Source organism: Mandrillus leucophaeus, unplaced genomic scaffold (genome assembly GCF_000951045.1).
Source record: "Mandrillus leucophaeus isolate KB7577 unplaced genomic scaffold, Mleu.le_1.0 Scaffold311, whole genome shotgun sequence".
NCBI lineage: Eukaryota > Metazoa > Chordata > Mammalia > Primates > Cercopithecidae > Mandrillus > Mandrillus leucophaeus.
Genome location: NW_012103266.1, coordinates 1,120,906 through 1,143,985, shown reverse-complemented (window position 1 = coordinate 1,143,985; position 23,080 = coordinate 1,120,906).

Below are 23,080 nucleotides of genomic sequence, written 5' to 3'. Positions count from 1 at the left end.
AGCTTGATTTCAAAAAATAGGCAATTACATTGTCTTATGGGGATTCTGACAATTACTAAATACCTATTTTAATTTTGCATTCTGTAACTGAGGAAATAACCACAGGATGTGTTTGATACCAACTGGACCCACTTTTCATGGATGTGAGATAAAATTCCATTGATCATCTGACATCCATAAGCTCCTACTATAACTGGTAGGCCATAATGATGTTTGGAGTCCCCAGGTATTATTTCAGAGTCAGAGTTTAGTAGTCTCTACAAGGTATGATTATTTCCTCTTCTCCAATGCACAGTTACCTTGGTAAAAGGCCAAAAGTCCCCTTGAGGAAGGCTGGGAGAAAGATTGATAGTATAAAGTTTTTGTAGTATATCAAGGTCTTTTTTCAAGGAGACACAGCCTTCCCTTCATTCAAGGGGCCTGAGTCTATAAAGAGGCTCAAGTATGGGAATTGATCGAGGGGCCATTTCTCTTTGTTTTTATGATTTAGGTTAAACTTTTATTCATTTCACCTATAACTTTTCTGCTTATCAAATAAGAATGTAATAGGCTTCCTATACAATTTACCTCTGGAAACACCAAGGTCAATTAGCCAATGCCATAGTTTTATCAGAGTCAGATTTTTCTGATTGCTGCTTTGACTCTGCTATTTATTACAGTAAGCACGTCCACCTTGCCTTTGGTACTTAAGGGCTGACACTTGGCCCATGCCACTTGGGGTCCTTTCAGTCCCATCGCATATAGGTTTTCCAGTTCAGGGGAGGTAGTTCCCACTATAAGATCTTACCTACAGAGAACAATCATGGAGCTCTTCATGGATGCTAGCTTTCGCCTCACAATTTATTTCTTCAACATTGGTGAAAGATATGCATTCTTGACATAAATATCTTCATCAGTGTTATTCATTTTTATGTGGGTTTTAAAAACCCTGGTATAATTTGCTTTCAGCATTTTACTATTTCTTGTAATGTGAGCCCGCTTGCAACACATTTTCACTTTTCGTTTATTTTGAAATATCTTTATTTCTCCTTCATTTTTGTATATGAGTTTTGGTGGATATAAGATTCTTGATTGACTGTTGTTTTTAATTGTGCCATCTTAAACACATCATTTCACTGTCTTCCAAACTCCATTGTTTTTCATAGAACATCAACTAAGATTTTATTAGAGTTATCTTGTACTTGATGAATTGTGTTTCTCTTACTGCTTCCAAAATTTTTTCTTTGTCTTTCAACATTTGACTATGCTGTGTTGTGTTATGGATCTCTTGTGTTTATACTACTTGAGGCTTAGTTGGGCTTCTTGGATGTAATTATTAATGTTTTATATTAAATTTGGGTAATTTTTAGTCATTTGTTATTTAAATATACTTTCCAATTCTTTGTGTCTCTCCTTTCTTTCTGGTATTTCCATTATGTATACACTGGTTTATTTATCAGTGTTCCACATTTCTGAGGTGCTGTTTATGTTTCCTTATTTTTTTCTCTCTTCTTCAGACAGCATAATTTCTATTGATGTGTATTCAAGTTGGTTGATTCTTTTATCTTCCAACTCAAATCTATTGTGGAGCTACTCTATTACATTTTCTATACTGATTGTTGTACTTTTTAACTCCAGCATTGTCATTTGATTCCTTTTTGTAATTTCTATGAATTTATTGGTGTTCTCTACTTCATAAGAAATTGTCATACCTCCTTTCTAATTCTTTCAGCATGACTGTGTTGGGCTATTTCAATGAAATCTATTTTTCTCACAGTATCCGGTCTCTGATGTTGCTCCTTACAGGCCACAGCCTTGTGTATTCATATAATCTCTGAAAATCAGATATTACTGGTTTTAGATGGGCTCTTTTTGACTGTTATTTCCTTGACCATTTTAAGTTTCTCAGCTATCTGCTCTATTAGAATCATATGTACCTGTTAGCTTTATCTTGTTGGTAGGTAAATTTCTCTATTGCTTTCAACATTTGAATTTTTGCCATTTGAAATTAATTTCTCCAAAGTCTATTAAATTTTGGTCTTCTGAAAGGCGCAGGTTGTTGTCAGTCTTTAAGGCTTGCCCTGACCCTACCCTGGACAAACATTCTGAGCTATTTAGCTGAAGGTGGAGGAGAGAGAATGAGGAACTCAGTCTTCATGGCTGCCCCACTCAGATCCTCCCTCTGTAGCCGAATCTGAGTATGGGTATGTGTTTATGGGCAGTGAAACTTGGGCCAGCTGGTTGCTGCCACTGCTTTTGTGTAAAACTCCTGCAGCTCCAAGCCAGGAATAATAAAAATCTTTCAATGTTGAGCAGCGTCTAAAGATACCAGGGATAGATCTTTCATCCAGTAAGCTGGGGATGCAGTAGTTGCCACTCAGCTGTTAAGCCCATTGGAGCAACTTTCCCACAACACAGCGCTATGCCAGAAAGGAATATTGCAATTTTTATCACTTGCCCCATGTGGATTGCCATTACATAATGGGAATGAAAAACAGGTACCACCTGGCTCTTACTACTTGCTCAATATAAGCCACCCACAGCATAGTGCTGTGGAAAATGGGATCTGTTTATTTTAACTGGCTGACAAACCTCCCAGAATAACTCTTTCAACATAGTGAGCTGTGAAAGACGGGAAACTCTCTCTTAGCTGCTGATCTCACTAAAACAGTTTTTTGTTGTTGTTGTTTTTTGTTTTTTTTGTTTGTTTGTTTTTTACAAGACAGAGTTGTGAGGTAATGTGTGGAGTTCTTGGCTTGAATCCCATTGCCTCTAAATGTTTTTGTTTTCTGTAGGTTTTGTTGAAGAAATGGTTCTCAATTTGTTTTAAGACCTTTGATCAATGTCTAAAGACTTTGAACAATTACATTTAACAATTTTGAATAATTTAATAGAGTATATCTAGCAGAAACTTCCTCTGAGTTACTTATACTGCCATTCTGGAAAATCCTCTCCTCTAAATGTATTTTAAACTATATTATGTTCACAGTCAATGTTAAGCATATACATTTACATAGTCATCATTCATATATTTACCCTTTCCATTGCTCTTCATTTCTTACTTCAATTCCACAGTTGTCTCTTGGATCATATTTTTTCTGAAACATTATATTTAGTGCAGTCTTGCTAATGAAAAATTAGTTAGTGTTCATCTGAAAATAGCTATTTTCTTTCATTTTAAGATAACATTTTAGCTTAGTGTAGAATGCTAAATTGATTATTGCCTTTCAGCATTTAAAGATGTTTATGTTGTCGTCTACCTTTTGTTTGTTAAAAACTCAGCTGTAAGTTTTCTCTGACTGCATATATGATTTTCTCTCACTTTTTAAAACAGTCTTACCATAATATATCTTTGAGTATTTTTATTCGTATTATGTTTGTGGCTCAAAAAGTTTATTAAATCTGTGGGAAAATATCTCTCATCAATTTTGGAGAAAACCTTAGACATTTGTTCATCAGATAATATTTCCGCATTACTGTCTGCCTGCACTGTCTCTGTGATTCTACCTCCATAAAATGCAGACCTTTAAATAATCCCTTCTTTTTTTACATTCTTTTCTGTGCAAAAAAATAGTATTTTGCGCTAATCTCTGTGTTTTATACAGAAAACACTAATTTTTACACAAAGGGTGTAAAAATGGGATTCATATAAAACACTTCCAATTAGTGTTTAACACAACCTTCTGTTGTATCCAATCAGTAGCTAACCCATCTAACCAATTTATTTCAGGTATTGTACTTTTCAGTTTTTTAATTATTCCATTGACTATTTACTCTTATTTCATAGATTCCAAATTTCTCATGGAATTATTTATATTTGAATTATATTTTATCCAATTTTTTCTTTGATTTCTGCAACAGATTAGTTATAATTATTTAAAGTTCTTTATAAATAACTTTTACATCTGCATCACCTATAGGCCCATTTTTATTATCAGTTTCCTATTGGTTTCTGGTCATGTGGTCCTGTGTTTGGGTGTACCTAGTAAATTTTGATTTAATGATAGAAAACATTATCCTCCTCTGTTGAATGTTCAACTCTTTTTTTTTTTTTATCAGATAAATACAGTAGTGGCTAATCAACTTCATACTTCTTTAATTTGTTTATTTTAGGCTACTTTGCATCCCTGGCCAGACTTAGTCTAACTCTTGTTTATATCTGTTCCTCCAGGGTCTTCAGTTAAAATCCTGATGTATTTTTCCTTACTCATTTTTCTGAACTCTAATATTTTTCTCACAAAACAGCAAGAAAACATAACTCTTTATGTCTGAATCTTTCCCCTTAGGTTTTTAGCTTTCAAGCCCATGTAGAAACTTTATGGAGCAAATGTTCTGTGGCTAAAACTAGTTGTTAACCTTGAGGACACCCAGCTCTGCCGAAATTCCTGCCAAATTTGTTGTCACCTTGTAGTAGCACTCCATCAGACTCATTACTGAATTCATAGTCTTTGACCTCCTTTCTGTGCCCAAATTCACTAAATACTGCTGAAAGTCTGATAACTTTTCTGAGATGATTCTCTCTTCAAAGTCTCAGCTGCTCTGGTTCTTCTTGTCTCAGCAGTTCAATGTTGCCTTCAATTAGATAATTTCTGTAATTTATTGAATGAAGGAACACTGATCTATCACCATAAACTCCACGTTCCATGGACACCTAATTTAATTTAAGTCTGCCTTGTTACTCCTCTCATATCATATTATTTCAGCCTTTACAGCATGTAGCACAATACACAATTGTGTATGTATTTGTTGCCACTGATCTCGTATCTGCTTTCCCCACTTGACTATAAGAGTTCCCTCTCTCCATTATATCTTTAACACCTATCACGGTTTCTGAAATACAGAAGGAGCCCAATAAATAATTATTAAATGTAATAATTCAACATTTCTTTATTTGATTTACATAAATCTATTTTTACAGACATTTTAACTCCTGGAAATATAAACTATTTTTATAATTATTTTATGCATAGAATTATTCTAGTACCAGAGGTGTTGTTATTTTCCAGAACCACAAAATCTCAACTTATACTTATGATGAAAGGACCACATTTAATTATTTATCTTTCTTAATGCCACTACAAGCCAAAGACAGAGCATAATAGTCCCCTCTTTGAGAAATATACTGTGCATAGCTTAAAAAGAGTTAGGCTTTGGTGATTGTGCATACAATTTAAAAAGGAGGCACCATATTCCTGTAGCAACTGAATGACTAACCAACCTCTTTTTATGGTTTGTCCAACATGTTTTCACTGTAAGTGCTGGAGGTGTAGATAAGAGCTATGGCAACTACTTCAACTGTAATGGGATAACATGTACACATATACTTCCTCTAGTGCAAAATCATAGTACAAGGAATAACTTGAAGGAGTTTGCAGAAATGCACTATAATTTGTCTAAATGAGTGTGTGTGTATATATTTTAAACTCTCCTAGTTAAAATGAATATTGAACATATCCATGCTTTTATTAATCATTTCTGGTCGCAATTCTAATTACAATAAATAACTTAATGTTGACAGTGTAGTTATAATTATTCTTAAAGGGTAAATGGTTCCACATGCATATGTGAGAGACATTATACTTTTCAGAACACCAGGGTAATTTGGTGCATAATGACCTCAATGCTCTCCATAATGCTTTAGAGGACTGAAAACAACAAATTGTGTCCCTAGTGTGCTTTCTGTATATTCACGGCATGATACGCCCACAGAAACCCCTGGACAACACTCAAGTAAGTATCTGAGAAACATGTACAATATTTTAAGCCTTGAGGAAATAAATTCTAATGAATTTGTCCTATTTAAACCAAAACTTAATCACTTCAACATCTACTTCATATATGAAATAACACATGACTAGAATTCGTCTTACCATTGTGAATTATACATTTCTCATTAGAAATGCTGATAAACATTACTTTGTGCAGGGATGTGGAACTGTAAGTCCAATAAATCTCTTTCTTTTGTAAAAAACAAAAAACAAAGAAACTACTTTGTGTAAGAAAATAATGGTTTGTGTAGATTTAAATCTTACCCATTCTATCTTTAAAACGTGTAATTGGGCCAGCCATGGTGACTCACACCTATAATCCTAGAACGCTGGGAGGCCAAGGTGGAAGAATCACTTGAGCTCAGGAATTCAAGATCAGCCTGGGCAACAGTGAGACCTCATCTCTACCAAAAATGAACAAAATTACCTGAGCATGGTGGCACACACCTGTGGTCCAGCTACCTGAAGGGTTGAGGTGGGAGGATAGATTGGGACTGGGAGGTTGAGGCTGCAGTAAGCTGTGATTGAACCACTGCACTCCAACCTGGCCGACAGAGCAAGAAACTGTCTCAAAAATAAATAAAATAAAAATGAACAATAAAAATGTAATTGGGCTAGAGGATTTTTAAATTTATAAAATAAAACTCTGTTCCAATTTATATGTTTGTGGGGAATAGACATAATCTCATATAGAATATACATTTTTTTGACTGTCATATAAAAGAAAAAAGTTTTAATCTATTTACTGATGTAGCCAGAGATTCTTAAATTCAGAAAACCATGGAACTTTTCACCAGTGAATGAAAAATTTCAAGGGAAGTTACATTTTATGACACCTGGGGAGAAAAGAGTTGTTTAATGTATAAATTGCTTCTGTTCATCTCTGTTGCTATGCCACTGGTGTGTTAATATTCATTTGTTTCTCCAGGTTTATCATAAGAAAATAACAATTTTAGGGGACTATTTAATAAGCTGGGACCAGAGGTTGTTCTTCAATTTAAGGTGCTAATAAAATTATGCATTAAGCAAATTAAATGGATATTATGCAAATTTTCAAGTAGTTAGTTTTAGATGTCAAATCATTTTTCATATGTTATTTTTAAGTCAAAATTGCCCCCAACAAACCCCGTTCTGGTCAAAATAGAGTGGCCCATTCCTCTCAGGTACTCATTATTACAACAAAGAAATCTCAGTCATAACACAATAAATGAGCATTTAAAAAAATACTCTAACAGATACAAAAACTAAGTTGGGTTACCTAGTGACCTCGTGACTTGAGCAAAATGACAATAATCTTCCAGGGTTTCCTTTTTGCCTCCTGTACATCCTGAACATGGTGCTGCAAAAGCCTCCAAGCCAGAACCATCAACAGGCATACACTAAAGAAGCTTCAAGAAAAGTCTGTTCTTGTCCCTAGCCTAGAGACTTGGAAAAGAGTGGTTTAACTACAGAAAACGTTTTTGGCAAACTTACTCTATTTCAGTGAAACACCAACAGAAACTTGGCCCCATTCCCACAGTTTTAATGGGGCTGATGGAGGAGCTAATTTGCCATTACACTCCATGGAAGGAAGTTTTGGACTTTCATTCTCCTTCATGTTAGTGTCAATGGGGCAAACAAGAAACTGCTTTCCCCACTGGATTGTGTCAAGAGGTCTGAATTGGAAGCCAGTTTTTTACCCATTCCTCTGTGGAAGCAGAAAATCTGATTCCCTTGCTGGGGTAGAATCAGTGAAGCTGAATGGGAACGGATCCTTTCCTCACCCAAAGGAAATAAGTGCCGCTTGATTTTTCTGACTGAATAGCATCAGTCTCAGCCCTCGTCCTCACCGATCAGTAAAGAGAGGTTAAGAAGGCAGGGTAAAGCAGGGCTGGTATTCAATCTACTTCATCCCCACCCTGGTGTCACTGGGTCTGACTGAGGAGCTGTGCTTCCACCCCCGTGTGGTGTAAATGAGACCGAATAACGTGATTGTGAATTGGAGGTAGTCAGCACTCTTCCTTCTTCCTGGTGTCAGCAGGGCCTAGTGGAAGAACATCCACAACCATCTGGCAGCAGTAACACTGAAAGAAGTAGTTTGATGCAGGACTTGTGCCAGTGGGGAACTGAACTTCCATAACCACTTAGTATCAGTGAGGCACAATACGGTGATGCAAGGTCAGGATACTGAGGACTCTGCCTCTCCACCTTCTCTCAGTTCATATAGTCCAGTTGGGGCCTAACTTCTAAACCTATATGGCATCAGTGAGTTGGAATGTGGTTGTGAAAAGTAGGGCTAGTTGGCATTCATTTCCCCCACCCTCCAAGATTGTCTCTAGGGCCAGGTAAGGAACTCATTCATTATTCCCAACCTGCAACAACAACAACAACAACAACAACAACACACACACACACACACACATATGTTATGTGTCAGTGTGTGTGTGTGTGTGTGTGTGTGTGTATGCCTTCCACTTCTCTCTTAGGTCAACCATGGAGCTAATTATACATCCATACCGCTCAGAGAGAATGAGAAAATGTGAAGTGGTAGTCTTACTTTTACTGGGAGGGTTGCAGGGTGGTGAAGAAAGGTACTTAATTTCTACAACCACTCCATCAGTCTGCAATGAGGCAGTGTGAATCAGCACTCTAGTTTTCCTGGGCTATATCAGCAGAACCTAGATAAAAGTTGAACATGCATACAAACACACACACACACACACACACACACACACACACACACACGTCCCTTGTACTGCAGGTCAACAGAACAGTCTACTAAAAAAATATTAAATATGACTACTGTCTTATAAGATATTATACAAATTTTCTAGGATATAAGCATAATCACTTATTTTACCAAAACCATGCAAATCACAATATGAGTGAGAAAAACAATAGACAAATACCAGTACAGAGGTGAATCAGACGTTGGCATCATCTGAGAAAGATTTTTAAATCAATCATCATGAAAACTCTTCAATAAACACCTGTAAATCCTTTTGAAACAAATAAAAATAATAGAAAATATCAGCAAATATGTTATTTAAATGATCCATTTTATATTCCAGCACAAAATGGAGTGATCCAATTTACTCAATTCTGTCCTTATCACAACTAAATATGATGAAAATAATTTAACATACCATTATAAACTAACTATAAAAGATGAAAATAAGATGGACTGGCTAAAGAACTCAGGAGTTAAATAACGACACTATGGTAAATTCTTGTATTTTATTTTTTTTTTATTTTCCATAAGTCCTATACTGGGGCCACAAAGACCCTTTAAACTAGTAACCACAAGGCATAGATTTGAAAAAGCAGAAAAGAAGAAAAGGAAATGTTTTTCACATTTGATCTCATTGGGCGTATTATCATGTAAGGGTAAGCCTAGAGAAGACAAGAAATACAAACCCAAACCCAATAGTATCAATAACTTATCTGCACACAGCAATATCACTACCAAATACATCAGAGTTATCGAATTTCTACCTAACAGTAGTCAACAGTAGTAGCACAATCTACCATAACAACATTATTAGCAGAGTCTGCCAGAACAAAACCAATCTTTCTTCACATTAATCACTTGTAATGGTTCTTATCTACATATAAGAGCATCACCAAAAGACCCTAGAGGATCAACCCCTTCTTTGTTCTGCAGCACAGGTGCTTCTGCTGAGGTGGTCGTTCCAATATTGATAGTACAGACACTAGTGGAACAAATGAATGCACATTCTCCAGGCCCTGTCTCTATGGCCACTCCACAACTACTATGCATCAGACATTGGTACTATCATCACCACAAACACACCCATGGGCCACACTTGGTACCAGGTGGGATTCTCTTGGCCATGACTTACCTGTGAGAGAAAAAGAGATCAGGAGGACCTCATTAGCCTTTACTACCAAAGACTCACTACTACTGCAGACACCCACAGGTTTGGCTACTGAGAAGCTCTATCATCTTTGCTGAGGCTAAATTCAGCTGACAAAGCTCTATGGAGAATGTATAGCTATACATTCACCAGAGCCAGAACCACCACATATCACCTGGCTGGCATCCTTGTGTCCACCCACAGAAGATCTTTTCTTGCCACAAACAGTCTGCAAAGTCTAGAAGAGGTAACTGCTCTTCATCAAATGTGCAGTTATCAACATAAGTTAATAAACACACACACATAAAATCAAGAAACATGACATTATCAAAGAAACACAGTAATTTTCCAGTAACCGACTCCAAAGAAACAGATCTATGAATCACCTGACGATTAGTTTAAAATAATTGTTTTGAGGATGATCAATGAGTGATAAGAGAAAACAGACAACTCAAAGAAACCATATAAAATAAAAAATGAGAAGTTTGATAGTGAGATAAAAGTTATAGAAAAGAACCAAATAGGAATTTCAAGCTGAAGAATATATATAAAAAATAAAATGAAAAATGCAATAGAGAGCATCGACAGAACAGTTGATTGAGCAGAAGAAATAATCTGTGAACTTGAAGACAAGTTATTTAAAAATATCCAGACAGAGAAGAAAAATAGAAAACTGATGGAGAGTCTATGGGTGATATGGTTTGGATCTGTGTACTCATCCAAATCTCATGTAGAACTGTGATCCACAATGCTGGAGGTGAGGCTTGATGGGACGTGATTAGGTCATGGGGGCAATTTCTAATGGTTTAGCATCATCCCCCTAGTGTTGCTCTTGTGATTGAGCTCTCATGGGATTTTGTTGCTTAATAGTGTGCAGCATCTCCCCCATTTCTCTCTTCCCCTTGCACCAGTCATGTGAGATACCTGGTTTCCACTTTGCCTTCCACCATGATTGTAAGTTTCCTGAGGTTTCCACTGCCATGTTTCCTGTACAGCCTGTAGAACCGTGAGCCAATTAAACTTTTTTTCATTATAAATGATTCAGTCTCATGTAATTTTGTATAGCAGTGCAAGAACGGACTAATACAGAAAATTGGTACTGAGGCATAAGGCACTTATATAAAGATACCGGAAAATGTAGAAGTGCTTTGGAGCTGAGTAATGGGCAGAAGTTGGAAGAGATTGGAGGGCTCAGATGAACACAGGAAAATGAGGGAAAACGTGGAACTTCCTAGAGATTTGTTAAATTGTTATGACCGATATGCTGGTAGTGATATGGACAGTGAAGGCCAGGCTGAAGAGGTCTCAGATGAAAATGAGGAACTTATTGGGAACTGAAGCAAAGTTCACTTTTGATCCTGAGAAAAGCAATTGGCTGCATTGTGCCACTTCCCTAGGGATCTGTGGACCTTTGAACTTGAGAATGATAATTTAGAGTATCTGGTGGAAAAAATTTCTAAGTAACAAAGCATTTGAGAATTGGCTTGGCTGCATCTAAAAACCTATGCTCATATGTGTGAGCAAAGAAATTACCTGAAACTGGAAATTATATTTTAAAGGAAAGCAGAGGGTAAAATTTGGAAAATTTGCAGCCTGGCCATGTGGTAGAAAAGAAAAGCCCATTTTCTGAAGAGAAAGTAACACAAGCTGAAGAAATTTGCCTAAGTTAAGAGGAACCATGTGCTGACAGCGAAGATAATGGGAAAAATGCCTTCAAGGCATTTCAGAGATATTCTGGGTAGCTCCTCCTATCACAGGCTCAGAGGTCTACGAGGTTTCATGGGCCAGGCCCAGGGCCCCATTGCAGTGAGCAGCCAAAGGAGACTGCTCCCTGCTTCCCAGTTATTCCAGCTACAGTCCAGGATAAAAGGAGCCCAGGTACAGCTCGGGCCCCTCCTTCAGAGGGTGCAGGTTGTAAACCTTGGTGGCTTTCATGTGGTGTTAAGCCTGCAGGTGCACAGAATGCAACATCTGAGGCCTGGGAGCCTCCACCTGCATTTCAGAGGATGTACGGAAAAGCTGGGATGTCTAGGTAGAAGGCTGCTGCAAGGGCATAACCCTCATAAAGAACCTCTACAAGGGCAGTAGATAAGGAAAAGGTGGGGTTGGAGACCCCAAAAAGAGTCCTCACTGGGGCACTGCCTACTGTACCTGTGAGAAGAAGGCCATTGTCCTCCAGGCTCCAGAATGGTTGAATCAAGGTCAGCTTGCATCCTACACCTAAAAAAGCCACAGGCACCAAACACCAGCCATTGAAGCAACCATGGGGGCTAAGCCCTGCAGAGCCACAGGAGCAGAGCTGCCCAAGGATTTGGGAGACTACTCTTTACATCAGCGTGCCCTAGATGTGAGACATAAAGTCAAAGAATATTATTTTAGAGCTTTATAATTTAATGATTGCCCTGCTGTGTTTTAGACTGTAATGGGGCCTACAGCCAATTTATTATGGCCAATTTCTCCCTTTTGGAATGGGAACATTTACTGAATGCCTGTATCACCATTGCACTTGAAAGTAAGTAACTTTTTTTTTTTTTTACAGGCTCACAGGTGCAAGGGATTTGACCACTCTCAGTCAAATCCAAATCTCAGATGAGACTTGGACTTTGGAGTTTTGAGTTAATGTTGGAATGAGTTAGGACTTTGAGAGACGGTTGGGAAGACATGTTTATATTTTGAAATGTGAGAAGGACATGAGATTTGGGAGGGGCTAGGGACAGAATGAAATGGTTTGGATCTGTGTCCCCACCCAAATCTCATGTTGAAATGTAATCCCCAGTGCTGGAGGTGGGGCCTGGTGGGAGGTGACTGGATTATGAGACCAGTTCCTAATGGTTTAACACCATCCACCTCATGCTGTCCTCAAGACAAAGTTCTCATGAGATCTAGTTGTTTAAAAGTGTGTAGCACCTCCACCTACTTTTTTCCTCTATGTGAAGATGCCTGCTCCCACTTTGCCTTTCACCGTGAGTAAAAGCTCCCCAAGGCCTCTGTAGGCATAATTCCTGTACAGCCTTTGGAACCATAAGCCAATTAAACCTCTTTTCATTACAACTAACCCAGTCTCAGGTATTTATTTATAGCAGTGCAAGAATGAACTAATACAGTGGAATTTTGGGGCCATGATCTAGAGAGTTAAGATTTGCATTATGAGTCTTGAAAAAAAAAGTGAGAGAGAAAAAGATAGTGTATTAGTTTTCACAGTGCTATAAAGAACTACCTAAGACAGGGTAATTTATGGTGAGAAGAGGTTTAATTGGCTCACAGTTCTGCAGGCTTAACAAGAAGCATGACTGGGAGGCCTCAGAAGACTTACAATCATGACAGAAGGTGAAGGGGAAACAAGCACTTTCTTGTCACGGTGGCAGGAGAGAGAGAACAAGTGTGGGGGTGGGGGTAGTGCCACAGACTGAACCCATCAGGCCTTGTGAGAACACACTCACTATCATGAGAACAGCATGAGGAAAATCCAACCCCATGATCCAATAACCTCCCACCAGCTGTCTTCCTCAACATTGGGAATTACAATTCAACAAGAGATTTGGATGGGGACATAGACCCAAACCATATCAGACAGAAAGCTTATTAAAAATGGATGAAAAGATGAAAACGCCTCAAATCTTGGGAAGGATCTGAACACTGAGTCACAGAAAGCTCAAAATTTTATAATCTTGTTCAACCCAAAGAAGGCTACACCATCAATAATCAATAATAAAAAGAAAATCTTTAAAGCAGCAGCCAAAAAAAATCACTACATACAAGGGAATCATCATAAAACTATGAATATATTTCTTAGCAGAAACTTTGCAAGTCAGGAGACAGGGAGATGATATATTCAAAGTGCTAAAAGAAAAGAAGTTTTCAACAGAATATTTTTCCTGGAAAAGGTGTCATTCAGAAATTAAAGAGATATAAACAGTTTACTTTACCAGACAAACAAAATGTGAGGGAGATCATCACCACTGAATCTGCTTTACATGAAATGCTAAAGGGAGTTCTTCCAGGTGAAACCAAAGGATGCTAATTAGTAACATAAAAACATATGAAAGTATAAAACTTATTCGTAAAAGTAATTACATTAAAATTGAGAGTATGCTAATGCTTTAATGGTGGTTTCTAAAACACTTGTAAGTTTTGTATAAAGGTTAAAAGAGAAAAATTTTAAGAATAACTATACCTACAATTATACATTATGTAAAAAACATGTAAATTTTACCTCAAAACATAAAATATAAAGGGAAAGATGTAAAAGTGTAGAGTTTGTATATGATGCAGGTTGTTATCACTTTAAAATAGCCTGTTATTAATATAAGAGGTTTCATGTAAGCCTTACGATAACCACAAAGCAAGAACCTATAGGAGATACACAAAAGACAAAGAGAAGGGAATGAAAGCATACTTCCACAGAAAATCATCAAGTCACATAGAAAGACGACAGGAGGGGAAGAAAGAAACAACTGGTATACAAAATAGCCAGAATACAATTAACAAAATGGAAGTTCTTACGCAATGATACCACCATAAATATAAATGAATTAAATTCTCCAATACAAAGACATATAGTGGCTGATTTAAAAAAGAAGAAGAAGAAAAGAAGACCTAACTCTATGTTTCCTACAAGAGCCAAAGAATGCAAAGTTGTGGGAATTGAAAACGAAACATTTTCTAGTGTGTCGCTAGGGGTAATAGTGAATGGTAACACTCTTATTTCTACCCATTGATTCCTGGACCCGTAAGTACTACCTATTGGTGAAATAGCACCACATATTGGACACTGATTCAGAGAATATATAGCCTTCTAGAGAAGCTTGGTCCAGCTCTTCTAGATATTTCTATCTAGCTGACCCCATAACTGAACCCCTAGGAGGCATTCCACCATTCTACCCAGCCACCTCCTTCCAGGTAGTGGAAATCATGGTGAGACAAGTGAATATTACAAGCATGGGACAACTCCAAAATTCTCTGTCTGGGAAGTGAGTTCCTTGAGCAGAAGGATTGCTATGTGGAATATCATGATGTTGGATATGGCATCCTGTAACTTCAAGGATGGTAATTTTGACAGAAACATTGTATATGAGGAAGGCAAATTTGTATCTAGATTGTCTATTCAAGTAAATACAAAATAATGCCCTTTCTATGATGGAAATGATCTAATGAAATCATCCTGCCATCAGGTACCCCAGGAACTAGTGCCATATTGGGGGCAAATGGCCACTAAACAGTAACCATAGCCAATTTGGCCTTCAGGAGTAGAAATTCATTTTGCTGATCCAATGCATAACCTATATCCCTGTTACCATGAGCATGTAGTTCATGAACTAATTGGATGATGACCAGAGTGGCTGGAGTGAAACAGGTCATCCTATTCACTTGATTATTAAAATCATAATGGCTGACGTTAGCCTTTGGTTAGCATTTGCATGAGACACAAATATATTTACCTTTTTTTTTTCACCATTCAGAGAGATCTATCCACAAATTTGTTACCAATATTCCAATCATTTGCCTTCCAAGTCCTTGACTGTCCAGCCAAACCACTGACTAGAACCCAATATATCTATCAATATATAATTACACATCTGATCATCTATCCTTCCAATAAAAGTGAAAAAACAGATGGACTGCTAGCTGCTTTCCCACCGGAAGGATTTTCCTTCATCAATATGTTTTAGGAATGTCCTATAGAGGGCTATAGTGTTGTAGATATCCACCTTTTTGTAAAAACCTATGTATCATGCAAAATGATCTGGGAACCAGGCTGGGGTCTTCTTTTCCTTTGTCAACTGATTATAGGGAACTCCCCATGGGGCCATAGATGCAGGATGGAAGAGAAAATGCAGTGTAACAGGAATGTGAACCATGGGACACTTCACAAAATTTACTTGTGCCTTCAGGGCATGTTCAGGCCTCATTATGTGTATATCACTTACATTTGATGACAGTTCTTTTCTATACATTTCCAACTTTATAGCCTGGTAGATCAGATAACACCCAGTTCATGACGAGGACCTCAGGTCATATGCAACTTGATGTCCCGTGGTTAAGTATTTAGTCTTTATCAAGGCCAACTAGCAGAGCTGATTTTTTTTCTGCTTTTATAATTACTTTCATTTTGTACTGACTGGGTAAATACACAGGTATGTTACCTGGATACTAAACTCGTAACCAAGGTACTGAGCATAGTACTCAATAGTAAGTTTTTCAAAACTTGTCTCCCTCCTCCCTCCCCCATCTAGTACTCCCAAGTTTCTATTGTTGCCATCTTTATGTCCATGAGTACCGAATGTTTAGCTTCCACTTATAAGTGAGGACATGAGGTATTTGGTTTTCTGTTCCTGCATTAGTTCACTTAGGATAATGGCCTCCAGCTGTATCCATATTGCTGCAAAGAACATTCTTTTCTTACGGCTGTGTAGTATTCCATGGTGTATATACACCACATTTTCTTTATCCAATCCAACATTGATGGGCATTTATGTTGAATCTATGTCTTTGCTATTGTGACTAGTCCCACAATAAACATGCAAATGCATGTGTCTTTTGAGAAAAATGATTTATTTTTCTTTGGATATACACCCATTAGTAGGACTGCTGAGTCAAATGGTAGTTCTAGTTTAAGTTATTTGAAAAATCTTCAAACTGCTTTCCACAGTGGCTGAACTAATTTTCATTCCTACCAACAGTGTATAAGCATTCTTTTTTGCTCTGCAGCTTTGCCAGAATCCGTTTTTTTGTTTTGTTTTCTTTTGTTTTGTTTTACTTTTTAATAATAGCTATTCTAACTGGTTCAGATAGTAGCTCACTATGGTTTGATTTGCATTCCTCTAATTATTAGTGATGTGGAGCATTTTTAATATGTTTATTGAATGCTTGTATGTCTTCTTTATAGTAGTTCATATTCATGTCTCCTGCCAGAAAGATTCTGGAACTGATAAATGACTTCAGCAAAGTTTCAGGACACAAAATTAATGTGCAAGAATCAATAGCCTTTTTGTACACAAATAATGTTCAAGCTGAGAGCGAAATCAAGAATACAATCACATTTACAATAGCCACACAAAAATAAAACACCTGAAAATATATCTAACCAAGGAGGTGAAAAACTATCAATATTGTTAAAATGGCCATAGTGCCAAAAAAGCTTTGATTCAAAGCTATTTCTATCAAACTGCAAATGTCATTTTTCACAAAACTGAAAAAAAAACTATTCTAAAATTCTGATGGAATAAAAAAAGAGTCTGAATAGCCAAAGCAATCTTTAGCAAAAACAAACAAACAAACCCAGATGCATCACATTATCTAACTTCAAACTACATGCTATAAGGCCATAGTAAGTAAAACAGCAAAAGGTACTGGTACTAAAAGGTACTGGTAAAGAAACAGGTGCATAGACCAACGGAACAAGTTAGAGAAAGGAGAAATAAAGCTGCACACCTACAGCCATCTGATCTGTAACAAAATTGATAAAAATAAGATTGGAGGAAGGACTCCCTATTCAAAAAATGATGCTGAAATAGCTAACTAGTCATATGCAGAAGAGTAAAACTAGACCCCTACTTTTCACCATATGCAAAAATTGACTCAGGATGAAATAAAGATTTAAATATAAGACCTCGAACTGTAAGAATTTTAGAAGAAAACCTAGGAAACAACATTCTGGACATTGGCCTTGGGAAATAATTTATGAATAAGTCCTCATCAGCAATTGCATCCAAAACAAAAATTGACAAGTGTGACATAATTAAACTAAAGGGCTTCTACACAGGAAAATAAACTATCATGAGTACACAGACAACCTACAGAATGGGAGAAAATGTTCAAAAACTATGCATATGACAACAGTCTCATATCCAGAATCTATAAGGGAATTAAACAATTGAACAAGTAAAATACAAAAAATTCAAATATAAAATAAGACTGTTTTATTAAAAAGGAGGGTAAATATCTGAACATGATGCAGGACTTTGCTCCAAAATTTTAAAGGCCTGTGCAGTGACTGACCTATAAGGGCCTGCCAAAGGCTCCATAGCATCCTATCTGGCACTGACATATCAAGCATCATTGCATCAGCTGGATTATATGAACCAAGTGGCAGAGTCTTGAATACAGCCTAGACCTACTGAGAACTTTCTCTTATTTTGAGCTCCTCTAAAAACTAGCAGGTTTGGGCATCACTTAGTAATGGGCCAGAGTAATAAACACAAATGACAAATATGTTACCTCCCAAATACAAAGAATTGTGCATCTCTCTTCAACACCTTATTCTTCATCTTGGAATGGATATGTCAACATGTCCTGCATGACTGAATCCCTAAAAATTTCAGAGATAGAAGCTCTCTGAATTTTTGTTGAATTTATTTTCTACCCTCTGACATACAAATGTCTTACCAATAAATCTCATGTGGTTACCACTTTTTGCTCACTAAGTCCAATCGGCATAATGTCGTCAATATAATGGATCATTTTAATATTTTGTAAGAAAAAATTTATCAAGATCACTGCTAACTAAATTATGACATAAAGTTGAAGAGCTGATATACTCCTGACGGAGGACAGTAAACATGTATTTCTGCTCTTGCTGGCCTTATGGACAGTTATGGGGAGAAAAAGGCATTTGCAGATCAATGGTTGCATACCAGATACCAGAAAATGTGTTAATTTTCTCAAGCAATGAAACACATCTGGTACAGCAACTGTAATTGGAGTCACCACTTGGTTAGCTTATTATAATCCATTGTCATTCTCCAAGATTTATTTGTCTTTTGCACAAGTCAAATATTAGAGTTGAATGGGAATGTAAAATAAATCGCCAGCCCTATATCTTTCAAGTACTTGATAGTGGCATTAATTTCTGCAATCTTTTCAGTGATGCATATTACTTTTGGTTTACTATTTTCCTAGGTAGAGACAGTTATAATGCCTTGCACTTGTCTTTACCTATCATAATAGCCCTCACTCCAGTGGTCAGGAAACTGATATGGGAATTCTGCCAGTTGCTAATATTTCTATTCCACGTATGCATTCTAGAACTTAGGGAATAACCATGGGATGGGTTCAAGGACCCACTGGACCACCTGTGAGAAGAGCCTTAGTTAAAACTCCATTGATTACCTGGCTTCCATTAGCCCCTATTGTAACTGGAGGGCCACAGTAATGTTTTGGGTTTTCCAGAATTAGTGTTAGTTCAGAGCAAGTGTCTAGTAGTCCCTGTAAAATCTGACTAGTTTCTTTTTTACAATGCATAATTATAACCTAGTAAAAGCCTATATGTTCCTTTGGAAAATCTTAGAAGAAAATTTAATGGCAAAATACTGGAATTCCTCCTCAAGTGGCCCCAGCCTCCCTTTCATTCAAGAGGTTGGATTGTAAATTGGCCCAAGCCTGGGAATCGTTTGAGGGGTCATTTGTCTCTGATTTTATAATTCAGACTTTTATTCTTTTGAGTGAGAAATTTTCTGTTTATACAGATCAAGTAAAAATTTAGCAGACTTTATTTGTTTTTCTTCTAGAAACACCATAATCAACTAACCAATGCCTTCTGTCTGTTCAAGTCAAACTACTCTGATTGCTGCTTTGACTTTGTTAACCATTATAGTAAGCATGATTATCTTGCATTTGGCAGTTGAGAGCTGCTACTTGTCCTTTGCCATCTTGGGATCCATTGCATTTAGCTTTCCAAATTCAGTAATTGCAGTTCTCAGTGTGAGTCCTGGCTTACAGAGAACGATGATCATGGAACTCTTCAAGGATTCTGCATCTTCCCTAATAAATTTATTTATCACAGTACTAGTGAAAGAAAGACCTTCTAGATCTTCCCAGTATGGGTGAGTAGGTCTTACATGACAAACGCATTCTAACATTCAAACTTTCTAAACCTTAAAATTTCTTCCTCTCTATTAAACCAAGGCAAGTCAGGTATTTCCAATTTTCTTACTGTGAAAAATCTTTTGGTCCATGTTTCAGTCAACCAATCAAACTATTCTTTCTAATTTCCTGAGCTGTAACATTAAATGCAGAATTTCTGCCTAGGGAGCCCATATCAACAAATTTATTCTGATTCAACTTTATGTTTTTGTTGTTATTCAAAATCCTTCATATCTATATCTACAAATGTTCCCCAGGTTTCTGTCTGTGTAAATTAGAACATGTAAGTAGTTCTTTTGATCTGTAATGCACTTCTTTAGAGTCACACATTATCTCACCTTTAGGAGACTGTGTGATTTTGAGTCTAGTTGTCAGTCTAGAAACAAAGAAAGGTAGCTGGGTGATTCTTGAGGAGAATCAACACTGTCTTGCATTGCAACTGTCTCAGAAAAGGCCATTATATTTTTCTAAGACAATACAGAATTAATCTTCTCAGATGGAAGTAGAAAGGCCAATTTCCCTACATGTGGGAATGCTACTGCCACAGGAGATGGAGTGGCCACTTCCAAAGGGGTTGGGGAGTACACTTCTGGTGGGGGTGGGAAAGCCAATTGCTCTTATGTGGAAAAGCTGCTTCCACTAAGGGTGGCGGATCTTCTTCCACTGGCAAATGCTCATGAAAATTTATGGGTTCCATGTCCCCAGCTTAGTCAGGGTCTTCCCAGACATCCCCATCCCAACTTTCAGCATAATTTTCCCCCCAATAAGTGTACTTACTTTAACAGTAGACACCCTAGAATTCGGGAGTTCCACTACTGTTGTAATTTAGCCTATCACAGGATGTAATCTTGTGTTTGATTTTTAGTGATGTTAACCCTGTGACTAAAGAAGATAAGAGTCTCTTTCAGTATACACATAGAAGTTCTTAGTCATTTGTGTGGTGCTTAAGCTGAGAATTCAAATTCCTAATCATATCCTTTTATTACCTGACTTTGTCCAGCAATATTATACTCAACCAGCCAAGATCATTATATCATTAGATTTCCAAAAATTTTGAAGGTATTATTTACAGAGGCACCCAGCTTATTGCTTCTTATATGATGTTAATTGGGAGTGTCTAATGCAAATATTTTGTACATTTGTACTGCTGGATCGTGCCATGGACAATCATTGTTCTCTCTACTACTGGAAATAAACTCTTTAGCATCTTTAAATCTAATCAGATAAGAGAGCCAATTCCCACATCTTCTTGGTGAATTTATCCTTTCATAATTATGTAATGTACCTCCTTGTTACTACTAATCTTTGTTATAAAGTCTACTTCATCTGAATTTGATAAAGTCAATTCTATACTACACTATATGTTGTTTTTAGTAAAGTTAGCTTAACAGATGTTTTCCATCTTCACTTTTTTTCTTTATTCATCCCCCCTTTCTTGGCTTCTTATAGACTCCTTGAATTTTTAAGACTCCTGAGACGGAGTCTTGCTCTGTCGCCCAGGTTGGAGTGCAGTCGCGGAATCTCTGATCATTGCAACCTCCGCCTCCTGGGTTCAAGAGATTCTTCTGACTCAGCCTCCTGAGCAGCTAGGATTACAGGCACGCACCACCATGCCTGGCTAATTTTTGTGTTTTTAGTAGAGACAGGGTTTCACCATGTTGGTCAGGCTGATCTCGAACTCCTGACCTCATGATCCACCTGCCTTGGCTTCCCAAAGTGCTGGGATTCCATCTTTTCACTTTTAATTTATGTGTGTCTCTGTGTTTGCAGCAAATTTTTATTTTTTTAACACAGCATATAGTTTAATCATTTTTAAAAAATTAACTTGGCCTATCTCTATCTTTTATTTGGTGTACTTTGACCATTTTCATTTTTGTTAATTATTATTTGTTAGTAATTAAGTCTACCATATTATAGTCTGTTTTCTCTTTGTTTTTTGTGGGAATCTTTAATGTGTATGTACTACAAAACAGCTTCAAAATACATGAAACAAAAACTTAAAAAGCTGAAACAAGAAAAAGATAAACTTATACTTGTAGACTTCAACTCCCCTTTATCAGTAATTGATAGAACTACTGGACAAAAAATTAGTAAAGATACTGAACTCAACAACACATTAATTAACAGGATTTAATTAGCATCTAAAGAACATTCCACTTAACCACAGAATACGTATGTTTTTCCAGTGCTCATGAAATGTTCCCTAGCCACAACATACTCTGGTTAATAAAACAAGCTTCAAAATATTTTAAAAATTTGAAATAATACAATATGTTCTCTGACTGTAATAGATAGAAAAGTAGAAATATTAACAGAAAGAGAAAAATAGCATTTTTGAATACAAGGATATTTTAAATACATATATTTATACAATTTGTGTGTCAAAGAGGAAATCTAAAAGAATTTAAAAATATATAGAACTAAATAAAAATGTAACACTGTAAGTTATTTTAGATGTAGCTAATACATGTTGAAAAGGAAACATAGTACAAAATGCTTACATTATGTTGTCAAGAGAGGGGAAAAAATCAACCCAAAGCAAGCAGATGGAAATAATAAAAAATTGAGCAGAAATCCAATAAAGTTTTAAAAAATCAATAAAACCACTAGCTAATTATTCAAAAAATGCAATTAATAAATCTATAGCAAGATTGAAAAAGATAAAAAGAACAAAAACACTTATAACCAAAATCAGGAGTAAAACAAAGGATATTACTACAGATCCAGCAACAACTAAGAAGATAATAAGAAAATGGTATGAATGACTTCTCACCTTTAAATTGGACAACATAAAAAAAGAAATAGACCAAAGATGGATAACTAGGGGCATTTCAAACACACCTCATCCACCTAGAAGAAACAAAATAGTGTGCAGATGATCAAACTCTGAATACATTGCCCAAGTGGGAACATGGGAATTCAATAGAAAAGTGACAAGAAACACTAAAATATAGAGAAGAGAAGAAAAATAGGCAGCCTGCGTGGTCTGAAAAAATCGAAAACTGAAATTAAATTCCGAATACTGTAGAGGGTTAGTGAATGCCTTCCTATGGTAGACGCTTCCACTAGAGAATCACACAGTCTAGACCACAGGGGAGTACACTGACCTTCCCAAGCCCTGTTTCTGACTTGGGAGCAGCTGAGAGACTGTGGGAAGGATCTGCTCCAGGGAGAGAACATACCTTGGGCCCTGCATCTTTTCTGGGACCTGAGTAGCAGATCCAGTAAGATACCACTCTTGATCCTGGCTTTTAGCAGACCATATATGGTCCTGGGAACCAGAAGCACTAGTCCTGGGCATTAGGGAAACTTGGGCTGCTGCTTGTGAAGCCAGGGCATGAGAGAAAGGTGGTCTTCCACAAAATAGACTGAGAAGTGAGTGTAGTGTGGCTCCATCTGCTGGTGTTGTAAGCAGACCAATCCCCTGGTACCTGAGGAGGATGAGAGTTGCCCTGGAGTTTTGGACTTGAGCTGGGCAGGGGCCCCTATGGCCCAGGTGTGAGATTTTGGCTGGGCAAAATCTGCTGGCTCTGACTGAAAAGCCAGGTGCTGCAATAGCTAAGATGGAGGAGGGAATTCTACCAGGAATGGGGAATGAGAGGGATGCAAATTCCC